We start from the raw sequence: 15,110 nt of genomic DNA on the forward strand, positions 1-15,110 counted from the left end.
AGATTGCTAATTAATCCTTTCTCATTACATAATACCCAGTCTAAGATGGCCTGATCTCTAGTTGGTTCCTCGACATATTGGTCCAGGAAACCATCCCGTATACACTCTAGGAATTCCTCCTCCATGGTATTGTTACTAATTTGGTTAGACCAATCTATATGTAGATTAAAGTCACCCATGATAACTGCAGTGCCCTTATTGCACGCATCTCTAATTTCCCATTTAATGCCATCCCCAACCTCAGCGTTACTGTTTGGGGGTCTGTATACAACTCCCACTAATGTTTTCTGCTCCTTGGTATTTCTCAGCTCTACCCATACAGATTCCACATCATCAGAGCTAATATCCTTCCTTACTATTGTGGTAATCTCCTCTTTAACCAGCAATGCTACCCCACCGCCTTTTCTTTTTTGCCTGTCCTTCATGAATATTGAATACCCCTGGATGTTGAATTCCCAGCCTTGGTCACCCTGGAGCCATGTCTCCGTAATCCCAATTATATCATATCCGTTTACATCTATTTGCGCAGCTAATTCATCCATCTTATTACAAATGCTCCTCGCATTAAGACACAAAGCCTTCAGGCTTGTTTTTTTAACACTCTTAGTCCTTTTAGAATTATTATTTACTGTGGCCATGTTTGATTTACACCCTTGACTTCTCTGCCTTCCACTTTTGCTTTTCTCCTTCCTGTCTTTTGTTTCTATCCTTGGTTCTCTTTCCTCTGTCTCCCTGCACAGGTTCCCAACCCTCTGCCATTTTAGTTTAAACCCTCCCCAACAGCACTAGCAAACACTCCCCCTATTCATCTGAAATGTCCTTCTATTTCTACTCTGACTAGCACGTGGCACTCGTAGCAATCCTGAGATTACTACCTTTGAGGTCCTATTTTTTAATTTACCTCCTAACTGCCTATATTCAGCTTTTAGGTCCTCATCCCGTTTTTTACCTATATCGTTGGTACCTATATGCACCACGACAAGCGGCTGTTCATCCTCCCCCTCCAGAATGCCCTGCAGCCAACCCGAGACATCCTTGACCCTTGCACCAGGGAGGCAACATACCATCCTGGAGTCTCATTTGGAGAAGAGAGTGGCGGGGTGGCGAAAAGGTTCAGGCAGGGAATTCCAGAGCTTAGGGCCTAGATGGCTGAAGGCACAGCTGCCAATGGTGGGGCAAAGGCAATTCAGGATGCACAAAAGACCAGAATTGGAGGAGTGTAGCATTCTTGGACGGTTGTAGGGCTGGAGGAGGTTACAAAGATAGGGAGAGGTGAGGTCATGGAGAGATTTAAACACAAGCAAGAGATTTTTACATTTATGGTGTAAAACAACACAGCTGTTTTTTAAACCTTTCAGAGTCCATTGTTGATACTGCTGGTGATAACTATTTGTTGGCCTCTCTCTTAGGAGTTCATGGATTAATTGAGGCATTGCTTCTGTAAAACAGGCAGTGCAGACATCATCACCACAGGTGATTCCAGAGCCAGCACCCTAGGCATATAGATTACGTTTGAAATGTTGAATCATCCTTTCTTCCCCCAACACCATCCCTTCCATGCTGATGTGGAGTAAAATAGTTTCCCTGTGCAATTTGCCTCAAAAATGGTTCTAAAGCTTTTGCTTTAGCTCATGTAGAAAATCATTTGGAAGAACAAACTTGTTAATCACTAGATGATACATTTTGAGTTGCTGCATACGATTATCAGAGAGAGTCATACTGATGCATGCTATAAGTATACGCTCAGACTGTAACATGCTGGAAATTGTAGTTAATAAAGTTTGTCAGTTGCCACAATTATAGTTTTTGGCAAAATAATAACGCAAACCCTAATCTTCAAGTGCAAATATTAATGAAGGTACTGAAAGTTGCAAAAGGCAATTTTATAGGTAAGTTTAAACATGTTGTAACTCTTGATTATAACTTTTTTTTAATTATTAAGAAAAGAAGACTAAAAACTTTTGGAGTTGATTGTGAACCAATCAGCTGCAAGTTTAATAAAGATTTGCATAAGATTTTACTTTTGCTCCTGTGAAGCACAAGTAGACGTAAATTGACACCAAGCCAAAGAAGGAGATTCTAGGAGGGGTGCCTAAAAGCTTGGTCAAAGAGGTGGGTTTAAAGGAGGGTCTTACATGTGGAGAGCTTAGGACCTAGACCGGTGCCAATGATAGGGCGAAGGGAATTGGGGGGTCATAAGAGACCAGAGTTGGTGGAACGCAGAGTTCTTGGAGGGCTGTAGAGCTGGAGGAGGTTACAGAGATCAAGAGGGGCAAGGCCATGGAATTATATGAACTCAAGGATGAGAATTTTAAAATCGAGGTGTTGGTGGACCATGAGCAAATGTAGGTCAGCGAGCACAGGATAGCGGCACTTGGTACAGGTTAGGATAGGGGCAGCAGAGTTTTGGATAAGCTCAAGTTTATTGAGGGTGAAGATGAGAGGGCGGCCAGGAAAGCATTGAAGTAGTCGAGTCTGGAGGTTACAGAAGCATAGATGAGGATTTCAGCAACAGATGAGCTGAGGCAGGGGTGGAGACGGGCGATGTTACGGAGGTGGAAGTATGCGGTCTCGGTGATGGAGTGAATATGGGTTCAGAAGCTCCAGTTAGGATCAAATAGCTTGCAAACAGTCTGGCTCAGCCTGAGACAGTGGTCGGGGAGGGGGATGGAATCAGTGGCGGGAGCCGAACCTATTGGCTTTGATCTTCCCAATGTTTAATTGGAGGAAATTGCGGCTCATCCAGGATGTCGGACAAGCAGGCTGACAACACAGAGGCAGTGGAAGAGTTGAGATAGGTGATGGTGAGGTAAAGCTGGGTGTCGTCAGAATACATGTGGACTCTGACATCATGTCTTTGGATGATGTCGCCAAGGCGCATGGGAACACCACCACCTCCAAGTTCCCCTCCAAGTCACACACCATCCTGACCTGGAAGTATATCGCGTTCCTTCATCGTCGCTGGGTCAAAACCCTGGAACTCCCTCCCTAACAGCACTGTGGGAGCACCTTCACCACACGGACTGCAGCGGTTCAAGAAGGCGGCTCATCACCACCTTCTCAAGGGCAATTAGGGATGGGCAATAAATGCTGGCCTTGCCAGTGACACCCACATCCCAGGAACAAATAAAAAAAAAGAGGCAGCATTGAGGTGAGAAATAGGAGGGGAATAGAAAAGTTATTTTATAGATTAGTGGATTACTCCTGGTGTTGACAGTTAGTCAGAAAATACGTTAATTTACAAGAACAGGCATGTTGCCGCCTGTAATGTATTATTCATTTGCTAAATTGCATGGTGTTCCTTTAAGACCTCAAAGTTTAATTGTTAATAAACAGAGCCTCACATCAATTGGAGTGTAGTTGTTAGGTGAGGGGACTGTGCAGGTTAAGGTCAATCAGGGTTTAATTGATTTTTAGCCTGCAAGCCATAACCCACAATGAAATGCATGGCTTTTGATTTTTTTCAAAGTGTGATTGCTAAGGTTGTTTCTACAGTCATAAGCTACAGACATTCTGCCCCCTCTGTTATGGGGAATTTTCTGGGGGGAGGAGTGGTGGCAGGGGGGTGGGGCGGGGCGGGGCGGGGGCGGTGATATTCTGTACATTCCAAATAAAAGGTATGACTTCCCTTAAAAACATTTTTGGAAGAAATTTGATCATAAGCAATGCTTATATGCAATCAGCTGCATGAAATTTGCTTGTAATTAAATGTAATACAGAAAGTGTGTTGAACAGGAAAGGTGCACGCATATACCATTTGCTAATATATCACTAGTTTATCTGCCATGGCATTGCTCACAGGAAATTGGAGACCATGGCGTGTTTTAAGGAAGGGGAACTTCTGTAGCATTGCCAAGGGAAGCGAGCAGATATCCTGTTTTGAGAGAAGGGTGCTATGTTTGTAAGGATTTCGGAAAGGAAGTGGGAGCAGTTAAGGGCCAGTTAAGTCTTGGGCCAGGGCTTCCCAGGTGTCGGTGGGGATGTTGCACTTTTTCAAGGAGGCTTTGAGGGTGTCCTTGAAGCATTTCCTCTGCCCACCTGGGGCTCTCTTGCTGTGCCGGAGCTCCGAGTAGAGCGCTTGTTTTTGGGAGTCTCGTATCGGGCATGCGGACAATGTGACCCGTCCATCGGAGCTGATCGAGCGTGGTCAAAGCTTCAATGCTGGGGATGTTGGCCTGAGCGAGAACACTGACGTTGAGAATGGCAACTTTGGCGCAGATTGGAGGGCCTCAGGTGCTCAAGAGCCAAGTACCCCGGGAAATGTTGGTGCTTTTAGACACAAAAGCATCAAGGGGTATGGGGAGAGAGCGGGAATATGGTATTGAGATACAGGATCAGCCATGATCATATTGAATGGCGGAGCAGGCTCGAAGGGCTGAATGGCCGACTCCTGCTCCTATTTTTCTGTGTTTCTATGTTTCTATGATAAGGGAATTGAATCGCTGTGGAGACATGGTCAATAGCTTGGGGGTGAGAGTAGTGAGGATTTGAGGGTGGCGGAGGTGGAGGTGGGGGGGTGGGTGGTTTTGGATATTCAGGGTAGAGGAGCAAGTAGTGAAGGAACATGGAGGCAATGAGGAAGGTATAGAGTATTGGGGTACTTGGAGGGATTGAGGTATTAAATATGTTGAAATAGGGAGAAAGGTTAGTGAGGATTTCAGTTTGCGCCTAAGATAAGTGAATATTTGGATGGTAGTGAGAAATTAGGGAGGAATAATTAGCATTTGGGGTGGGGGTATAAGGCAGTGATTATGGACATAATCAACAGTTGGGGGATATTGAAGATTGTGAGCAGTGGAGGATGGGCAGTGGGCACTTGGGGTAGTATTTGGCACTTCAGGAAGTGAATAGTTGGAAAATGAGCTATATACAAAGTAGTAATGCAAAGCCAGGAAGAAACTGTCTTACATTTTACAATATATGGATAATATTGGGTCCAAGTATCGTAATATTTTCAGAATGCTGCGCAAAATAAGAATTTAGTGCTCGTGTGCGATTGCAGTTTTATAACACGCAAATCAGTTGAAAAGAATCTTTATCAGAAACCAATGCATTTAGAATAGGCATTTTTTAATTGATAAACCTAGGGGAAGGACCAGAATACAGGACAACACTAGAAAGAAAGCGAGCACGAAAGACTTGCATTTACCTAGCCCCTTTCACGACCACCGAACGTCCCTAAGCGCTTTACAGCCAGTGGTGTACCTTTTGAAGTGGAGTCACTGTTTTAAATGAAGGAAACGCAGCAGCCAATTTGCGCACAGCAAGCTCCCACAAACAGCAATGTGATAATGACCAGATAATCTGTTTTTTAGTGATGTTGATTGAGGGAAGACTGTAAATTATAATGGGAATGGCAGACTGAAGGAAGTAAGGAGTTCCATAATTTTGAGCTTCTGGGCAAGAATGAGGTACGGTAACAGTGTGCGCAAAGTCTAGATTTTAGCGCAGTGAGAATTGCAGATAGGAAGAATAGCATAGATGTAAAACACAAATAAATCACGAAGTTAGAAAGCTATGAAAAATAACAAGCGTGAGGATTAGGTACAGTACAGTCAAGCCCTGTGGGTCTTAATTCAATGTGATATCTTTGCAAGAAACACGGCAGAAGAAAAGAATCATATGCTCAGCATTGTGGGTCACATCAAGACCAGTTTCTTGCACTAATTCCCATCTATATTGTTCACTGTCAATTAAACAGATTAAAAAACAATTAGCTTCAGGTAATGTCTTACTGGCCTGAGGCTAAATTTGCAAGGTTTTCTGAAGGGCAAAATAAAACCTATGTGAAGCTCTCCACAGAGAGTCGAAAGAAGAACACTGTAACTTGCAATTACAAGGCGATGGAATATGGAAATTTTGCTGTGACTAAACGTATTAGCCGTCATACGAGGACCTAATGATTAATTTGCTGATCTTCTAGCTCTGTACAGCTTTGGTTGGACATGATCCTCCAGCCTAATGAGCAGGCCATGGTGACTTCTCAGCAGCTCCAGTGACAGAGGTGCCAATTTAAGGGTGTGCTACATCGGAGCAGGAGTAGGCTATTCAGCCCCTCGATCCTGTTCTGCCATTCAATTAGATCATAGCTGATCTGTATCTTAACCGCATCTACCCGCCTTGGTTCTGTACCTTTAATACCCTTGCCTAACAAAAATCTATCAATCTCAGTTTTGAAGTTTTCAATTGACCCCCAACCTCAACAGCATTTGAGGGAGAGAGTTCCAGATTTCCACTACCTTTTGTGTGAACAAGTGTTTCCTGACATCACCCCTGAGTGGCCTAGCTCTAATTTTAATGTTATGCCTGTTTGTTCTGGACTCTCCCACCAGTAGTTTCCCTCTAGCTATCCTATCAAATCATTTATCATCTTAAACAACTCAATTAGATCACCTCTTAATCTTCTATACTCAAGGGACTGCAAGCCTACTCTATGGAACCTGTCCTCACAATTCAACCCTTTTAGTAAGAAGTGAGGAGGGAAATTGCTTGACTCCGAGTTAGAATTATGATTTTGATATGTCCATTTTCAAAATTCAAAGTAGGCAATATGGAGTGGATGGCAAGAGATGTTTTACAATGATAACAATCATTTTGTTAACAATTAAGAGGTGAATAATTGATAAACTTGTTATCAGCATGGTTTAAAATCCTGATTTTTACCAACATTGGGTCATAATTAGCATTAAGTCACTCAATATTATGTTATAAATATATTTTAATGTCAGATATTTGGGATAAATATGAAGTCTGCATGCTCACTCAAATGAGCAAAAACTCCCAAATTACAAATTGAAAACCAATGGAGTGAGTATTGCAGGAATTTACAGAGCTGTCACAGTCAATCACAACACGGATTTTGATTTCTTACCATAAAGTCGGCATATTGTGCTACTTCTAATGCTCTTTATATTACAGGAGTGCAGCCATTAGCAGATGTGTGGGCCTTCCCACTCTAGCTGCACTATTTTTAGTATGAACAGCCTGGAATAGACCCATGAAAATGTGGGTCTGTGAATCTGAGTTAAGGCTGGCTGTTCCTGTAAAGTGAATGCAGGAAGTTGGTTCTCTCCGTTTGCACTTGTGCCTCAGTATTACACAGCAGAGACCAGTACATGACTGAAATGATATAACAGCGATCGTGAAGGTCACGCTCCCTGAACAGGAACAATTTTACAGGTAATTAAAAGCACCTCTAGATGTAATGCCTCATAGGAATGAGCAGCAATATCCATCTTAATTCAAAGTGATTAAATTTAGATAAATGTGAATGAGCCTACTTCAGATCAGTTTGCATTGGGAGACAACTTTCCTACCTTACAACAGTGACCACACTTCAAAAGTACTTAATTAGTTGTAAAGCGCTTTAGGATGTCTTCAGGTCATGAAAGGCGCTGTATAAATACAAGTCTTTCTTTTTTTCTTTAACTTCAATATTCATCACAGTCCCACAAGTGAATCATGTACAAACATCGCATTTATTAAGTATCCAATCAAGGGGCAAGTTTTGAGTCTGCAATCTGGGGGCACCCAAAATCCATCCTCAAGATTCACGGTGGTGAAATAATTGTCTGTGTTTTGTACTTTTGTAGAAAGGGTTGAGTTGTTCAGCTGCCGAATTCATAGAGATATGCCATTTCTGAGTGTACACCACATCCATGGCAGTGACCGCCTTGCGCTTGGCGTGCTCAATGTAGGGGACTGCATCCCTTTACCTCTGCCAGACATGATGGTTCTTCACAGAAACTGCAGCTGATTAAAGTTGTCACTACAACATAGATTAGATAAAGCATGAATTTCAATATTGCAGGAAGCATAGTATTTCATAATGTTAAGGGTTGTAAAATGTTCACATGAAGTCCCTGGTAAGAAAATGTTGCTCTGCTGGACCCTTGGCTGTCTTAGCGGAGAGGCTGCTATTTGTGCCATAGTACCTTGGTGCAGATGATCAAAAGACAAAAGCGAGAGGTTTACCAGTCAAGAATGATGAATGGGGAAGTCAATGAGGCCTAATACCTATTGACACCAAGCTTACTTGGCTACTGCTGGAAATGATTTTACTTCTGTTGGTAACCATGGAAACGGGGCACGTTCAAATGCCCCATCTGGCAATTCTAATTGACAAGAGAGTTGGGGAAGGGGAGGGGGGAGAAGTACCCACTCTCTACACGCAGATTCTCTTGGAGAAAGCAAGGGTATTATAAGCATATATGCATTTCTGAAGCTTTTTACCTTCCTTTCTCCCTTAACATTCTTTTTCTCTCTTTGCTCCCCAGCTCTTGCATTGTTTCTGCCTCCGTACTTTTTTTTCTGTCTCTTCTATTTCTGCCAATTTTTTCACCCGCTGGGGCTAGATTTTACCCCAGAGCCAGCAGGAGGCCTGGTCCATTGTGAGAGCTGGGCCTCATTACCCATAACCCTGGCAGGCTGGGGGTGAAAAAAACAGGTACCCCAGGACAGTCGGGCGGCATTAAAAGGAACTGGCCACGCTGAGCAAAGAGCAGCTTGCAGGGAATATTGGTTGACACGTAAATAGAAATCAGGAGTGGGATCTCTGGCTGTTTTTTCCCCCCCTCTTGTAACACCCTCTACATAAAAGACTTTCTCCTAACCTCTGCCTTCGTTTATTTTAGTGACGATCTCAAATTTATCCCTCTTGTTACTGACACACCAACCAATAGAAATAGATTTTGTCAATTTACTTCATCAAAATCCCTCATAATTTTGGACACCTCCTATCAGATCTCAACCTTTTCTGTTCTAATGAAGAGAGTGCAGGAACGGAGGTTCCTATCCGAATAATGAAGTTCGACTCAGTGAAACAAAATAACAAAGTTTATTAAACAAACAACTTAACTGGTAACACTACAGGAGAAGATATACACAGGTCTGTGTAGCCCCCCAGCACCTCAAAGACTGCTGCAAAGTACTGGAAGCTGACGTCATGACGTCATCATGTTCTCCGCGCCAACTGGTGGTCACGTGATCGGCATCATGACGTCATCACGCGGAAATGCAAGAAAGTACATACAGTTTAAAGGTGCAGTCCACAGCTGCACTACACGGTAGTTAAAGGGATGATTACTAATTGCCCTGAGTCTCTCGGTGGCTCCGCCACAAGAGCCTCATTTTCTGTAGTGTATCCTCATAAACAGGGTTATGATTTTGTTACATATGGTGCATGGAGGAACTGCTTCTCATGGTGTGGCTGTGAAATTCATAACAGAAAGGAAGTGAAAACCTGCGAAAGATTTTGGCAAAAATTGTAATCATTTTACCTATTTCACATTTGTGGAAACATGTCAGCTAATTTCTTTGTGGTATCTTCCAGTAATAGAGCTGTGGAATTATAAAACTCCATGCTAGCAGATTTTATTATAATGGCCAAGCCCATAATTATTGGGGGTTTGTTGTGCTTTAGGTTACTTCCTGTCATTGGAAACGAGGGAATTTATTATGTTCAGAAGTTACTAACCAATGGTCATTGTCACCCTGGCTGCTGGAGTTGTCGGCCATTTTGAAGCAAACTAATTTCTCTGCTGGTGTGTGCTGGATCTTGGTAATGGATATTTGAAAGGGGAAAAATTGGGTTGCTTTGCACCTCGTTAGCGCCCCAAGGGGGTGCCAACGGGGCGCAAAGCACCTAGCGCCCGGGCGCGGGGCCGCTAATGCCTCCCGCAAAATTTAGTGGGAGGTTAACGGCTGCGGTAGACGGTAGCGCCCCATCATCGCTGTGCGCAGCACCCTGCTCGCGCCCTGGCCGCAAACTTCACCCGCGCCCCCTGACCTACCGCCGGACGCTATGTCCGACAGGGTCAGGGTGCCGTGTTTGCGGCCGGGGCAGCGCAAATTAAAGGGCAGGTGCTGGGCGGCCATTTTTTTTGGGGCCGCCTGCCAGCTCCTGCCCCCTTTTGCTTCCTCCTGCGAGGGCGCGACCCAATTTTTCCTCCGATCAGGCCTGCACCCTACAAAATGTACCAGAACAGGAGTTGTTGACAAGTTATAAGCATATAAGCCTTCCCCTTTAAACAAGTGTAGGGAGGCTACAGAAATTAAAAAGAAAAAACTTTGCATGTCAGTATAGTATATACCATGATCTAGATGACATCTGCCATTGATATTGTGAAGATTCTTCAGAACCACAATAACTATAACTGATTAATGGGAGTGTTCCTGATGATTCCTCTTAAAGCACGGAAGAAAACAATTTTAGCCCAAGTTTAAGGTCGACTTGTGTTATACGATGCTCTGAGCCAATAGCTCACAGATGGCTTTTGTTTTTATTGTGTTTCTCCTAAACCACAGTTGAGCTGTTTCTATTCTTTTGAGTTTTAAAATAAAAAAACACTGTCACCATCCATCACTCAGCTCTGATTCCATTGCCATGGAGTCTGGGTCTGAATTGAAATTGGTTTTCCGCAACCATGCAAAATGACTGGAGTTTTCCAAAGGCTTACAAGCTCGCTGTGTGTTTCAGTTTGAAGTGCTTTTCATGAGGGTGGGAATGCTAGTTGGTCAAACTAAGCGGGTTTGCAAAGTTTCTGAATTTGCACCTGGACTCCATAGAACAGTTGTTCCCTCCTCCGACATGTGCACAACAATGCAAACTACTCATATTGATGCTGGCCACAACCTCCCGCCCCATCTTAGCTCCCATGTTTTTTTTTTCAGTTTCCCCTCATCCTGAAGGTATTAACTGTTGCTGAGGTACAATTCCACACAGCTGCCCACAGCCCTCCATCACCTCTTCCAAATGGCCAGTTTTCACAAGAGCCTTGACAGTGAGTGCTGTGAACCTATTTGACAATAGGGCATTGCAGATGAGCCAGATTCTGTCCTCGCCTGATACCTATACACACACACACAAGGAAATGTATTAACAAAAAATTGCACAAGTCAATGAATTACATTTCAATTACAAGTTTGGAACTGAACATCAGGCTTAAGATTCAAATAATATTTCATCCCATCGCTACTCCCATGTCAACTTCTCTTGACTATCTTCTCTATTAACATCTATAGTGATTGGAGATTGGGGTTAAGGGAATTGTTGGCCAGGGTAGAGGGGGCTTTACCCAGCATGTTCTTTTCCGGAGCTGACAAAGAGTACCCCAAGTAGAAGAGTATTTCATACCCCAGAAATAACATCCCAAAGCCCAATAAGCACAAAAAAAATCATAATGATTAATTATTAACAAAAAAACTATTATATTTTGTGCAAATGATGAATGCAAACCTGTTCGTCATTTGGATTTGAAAATATGACCTGTAGCTTCCCTCTGCTACACAGCTGGTTAAAGCAGTGAGTAGCTGAGCCATGCCAAGAAGTTAGCCAAGTATGATCAGTGTTCCGTGCTGAAGTAGGTGAGCTGAGCCAGGACAGCAGTAAGTGTGCTTCATGGCCTCAGCACCCCTCGTTTAGGGAGGGTACAGATCGGTAAAGGTTCCCATTCTCAATTGCTGTCCAGTGATTGCTGCTAGAAGTGCATGTTCGGGGATGCCTGCTGACAACAGGGTTGGGCTTGACTGTGATGCCCACCCCCCCCTCCACCTGCCGACGCTAAGGCCTCGATTTTAACTGACCCGTGGAGTCGGGATTGGAGGCGTGCGGGGGGTTAAAGTCCCGAATTCGGGGGTCCCGACACCATCCCGCCCCAAGCCCGCCTCCATGTAAGTTTCAAAGGAGGCGGGTACCCGCCCCGCACTGGGACCCGCCTACCTGAGGTGGGAAGGGATTAGTGACAATTAACTGCCTGTTAACAGGTAGTTAACAGGCAGTTTTTAGTCTAATCCCTATTTTAAAGCTTGAAGTGTGGGATTCCCGACGACTCCAAACCACGCCAAGTTAGAGGAGTCAGGCCGTCGGGTTGAAGGACTTGGAGGGGTCGAGATGTCGGTGTTCAGGTGAGTGATGGGTGCATGAGTACAAAGGTAAGTGTGTTTGGTGTGTCTAAAGTGTGTAAAGAAGTTTAAATTACCTGTACTTACCTTTACAGCCTTCCTTCCTCTAGGTTTCGGGAGTCCATCATCTAACCGGCACAGAAAGCAGAACGGCTGCAAACTGTCAAAAGTGACAGCCTTCAGCTTTCTGTGCTGGAGAGATTTCTAACTGAGTCTGTGTAGAAGGACTCAGGTTAGAAGTAAGACTGTCAGTGTTTGACAGCTTCAAACAGCTGTGAAACACTGATATTTCATCTGTCAAAACGTCTTGACAGATGAAATTTCAGTCTATGACATCACCTGTTGCTGGGTGGCCCTTAATTGGCCTGCTGAGCCCACTGGGTGGGCTCAACAAGGTCAATCAAGTTAAAATTGCGTGGATTGGCCGCATCTCGATGGAGGCGGGACTACAACCCCGAAAGTTCGAGTCCCGCCTCCTTCCCGACTTCTGAGTGAAAATCACCGCCTAAGTGTCTAGACACATTTGTGCATGAAGAGGGGCTGCTTGGTGAAGTGCTGGTGGATGCCCATGGCCAGCACGGAGTCAATGCCTTCAGAAAAGGAGAGGTAGCGAGATAATTGCTTGGCAAAGGAGGGAAAACGTGACCCATTTTGCTGTACTCTGAGCTGAGCTGAGCTGGCCTTGCTATCTGTATCTTGTTCCTAATTATGAATCTCACTCCTCAGTTTTCGTAGTCAATTGACGGGATTGATGGACTGATGTGCCTTCAATAACCACAAAACTAGAAGTTATAGACTTTAACAAGTTGGCTTTTAATCACTAAGATCAGAGCTAACATCTCAACACACCGACTGGCTCACAGGAATGAGTCATACAGATCCTGAGATCTTTAAGTAAGAGAAGTCAGGGGCGGAGCCAAGAGCCAAGACCTGGAACCTTCCAGGTTAGTCAGGAAAGAGGAAGTGAAACTATACACCGTGTGGGGGAGGGTAATATACATGAGTGCAAAACGAATACAGGCAAGCCAAACACATTTCATTACATGGGCCAGCTGGTCTTTTCCTGCCCGTTATTTTCGTATTTCAAAACCTAACAATTTGGCCAAGCTTCTGGTCACATGTCCTGATATCTCCTTATGTGGCTCTGTGTCAAATTCTGTCTGATAACATTCCTGTGAAGCACCTTGGGACATTTCACTATGTTAAAGGCATTATAGTACAACATACACATTGTTGCTGTTGTTGTTGTTTGTAACTATTGATTGTTCAAAAGCATGGTATGGAATGACCAATGGGAGAGAGAGAAAATACCTTTTCAAAAAATAGTTTCACTTCATTAGGATTTATACTTAATACTTTGGCCTTAATTGCTGTTATGTCAACATTTTGATATGAGAATTCCTAGCCATAAGTGGGATTTTTAATCTCCTGTACCACTTGGAGCAAACGGATTTATGTTACTGCACTGTCTGACCCTCCAGCAACAATAGTTTGTCAAGTTAAACATGCTTCAGTGGGTTTTAACCCCTCAACCCAGACACACAGCATAATACAGATTCCATTCCATTCACAGTTGAAGACATTCAGTCAAGGTTCATAACAGGGCATCTTTGGAAAATTAGTTCAGTGGTAACTGTGAGTGGTTGCGATTACTACATTCATTACTGTGTTATGGAAAAGCCTATTAAGCCTATTCTCAATTCAAAATAATAAATTATGCAGCGTGTATTCATTATTTTTTATTTGTGGGCTAAAATTTGCAAGGTTGCATTGATGGCCCACCTCTCATTTCCCCTGAGGATGTGGTGGAGGATCTTCTGTAACAATTGTTGTTAGCACCTGAGTGGATTACTAGGCTGCTTCGGGGTGTGGGGGTGGGGGTGTGTGGGGCGGGGGGGGGGGGGTGTGGGGGGGTGGGAGGGAGGCGGTGGTCAATAGAAGTCAAGCACAAAGTGGGTAATTTTGACTTTGTGCGATTGTGTAAAACGGACGATATCGGATCAGCTACCGAGAGAGATGTGTAACAGGCAATCGATCCGAAGTCGCCCCTGTTATACTATTACCCAAAGGCAAAATTACCCCCACAGTGTGGAACAGGAGTCATGTGCAGGCCAGACTGGGCAGGGGTGGCAGGCTACCTTCCCTGAGGGACATTAGGGAACTAGTTAGGTTTTTACAATAATCTGGTTTTATGGTACTGGCCCCCCAATTACTGGATTTATTAAATTCAAGTTTACAACTTCATTTGAACTCACAACTTCGGGTCAGTGCATAACCACTACACTACCATACCCACCAGACAGCATTAAATCAGGGACTATGTAAAGGTTCATGCCAAGAAGTTCATATTTTTCCATAAATTCAGACTACTGCACTCTCCCATTCCAAAAAGCACTATAGATCTTGGCTCGACTTAATAAATCTGATACTACAGTAGGTGGCAAATTTGAGTTTGAGTTGTATTTTTCTGAAGTAAATGTTACACATTTCCCAGCTGCTGAAATCTGGATTAACATTTAAATCAAATGTTAACTGCTACAAGAGATCCTGCAAACAATGAGAAAACTTGAATTCTTTTCACTGCACATTGCAATAATTAGTTGTGTTTTTAAAAAACAAATGTGCCAGGTGGCATTAATACGATTTGAACTGAAGCTGGAAGGCTGAATAGTGCGGCTGTCCTGTGGATTCTACACCAGTTGCAGGAACGATTCAGAGGAAGCAGATTAAAGTTTAAAAACTGCATGTAAAAAGAATAAAGCGTTTGTCAAGCTGACAAAAAAAAAATCATGGAAACATAGGAAAATGCATGGTCTAAGCAGGTTTGAGTTTGTTGCCTTGTTTTGCAAAATTAGCAGTGGCGGCATTGCGTTGGAGAAAATCTTCACTTACACCAAATAAAATCAATCGCTGGTAGGAAAGGTTCTTAGACAGTAAACTTATCAGCAAAACTGTTTGATCCCAGCCTTCTCATTGCTTTTGCCACTTGGAATTCCTATCTCTCCAGTTATAAAAGGCCACAGCGGAAACTAGCCGCAGGTGAAAGGAGCCGAGAGTATAGCGAACAAAGGAAAGAAAAGAAATTGATCTTCCATATTGATTTGTGATCAGTCAGTCGATTTCGCTGAGGAAACGTAATAGAAAGTTTACGAACTAAGATACTTTTTCAATCTGAAGTACAACTCGTATTAAAATAAGAACATTAGACA

The sequence above is a fragment of the Somniosus microcephalus genome, chromosome 4 (assembly GCF_052327205.1).
Source record: "Somniosus microcephalus isolate GS21.2 chromosome 4, FLI_Smic_1.0, whole genome shotgun sequence".
NCBI lineage: Eukaryota > Metazoa > Chordata > Chondrichthyes > Squaliformes > Somniosidae > Somniosus > Somniosus microcephalus.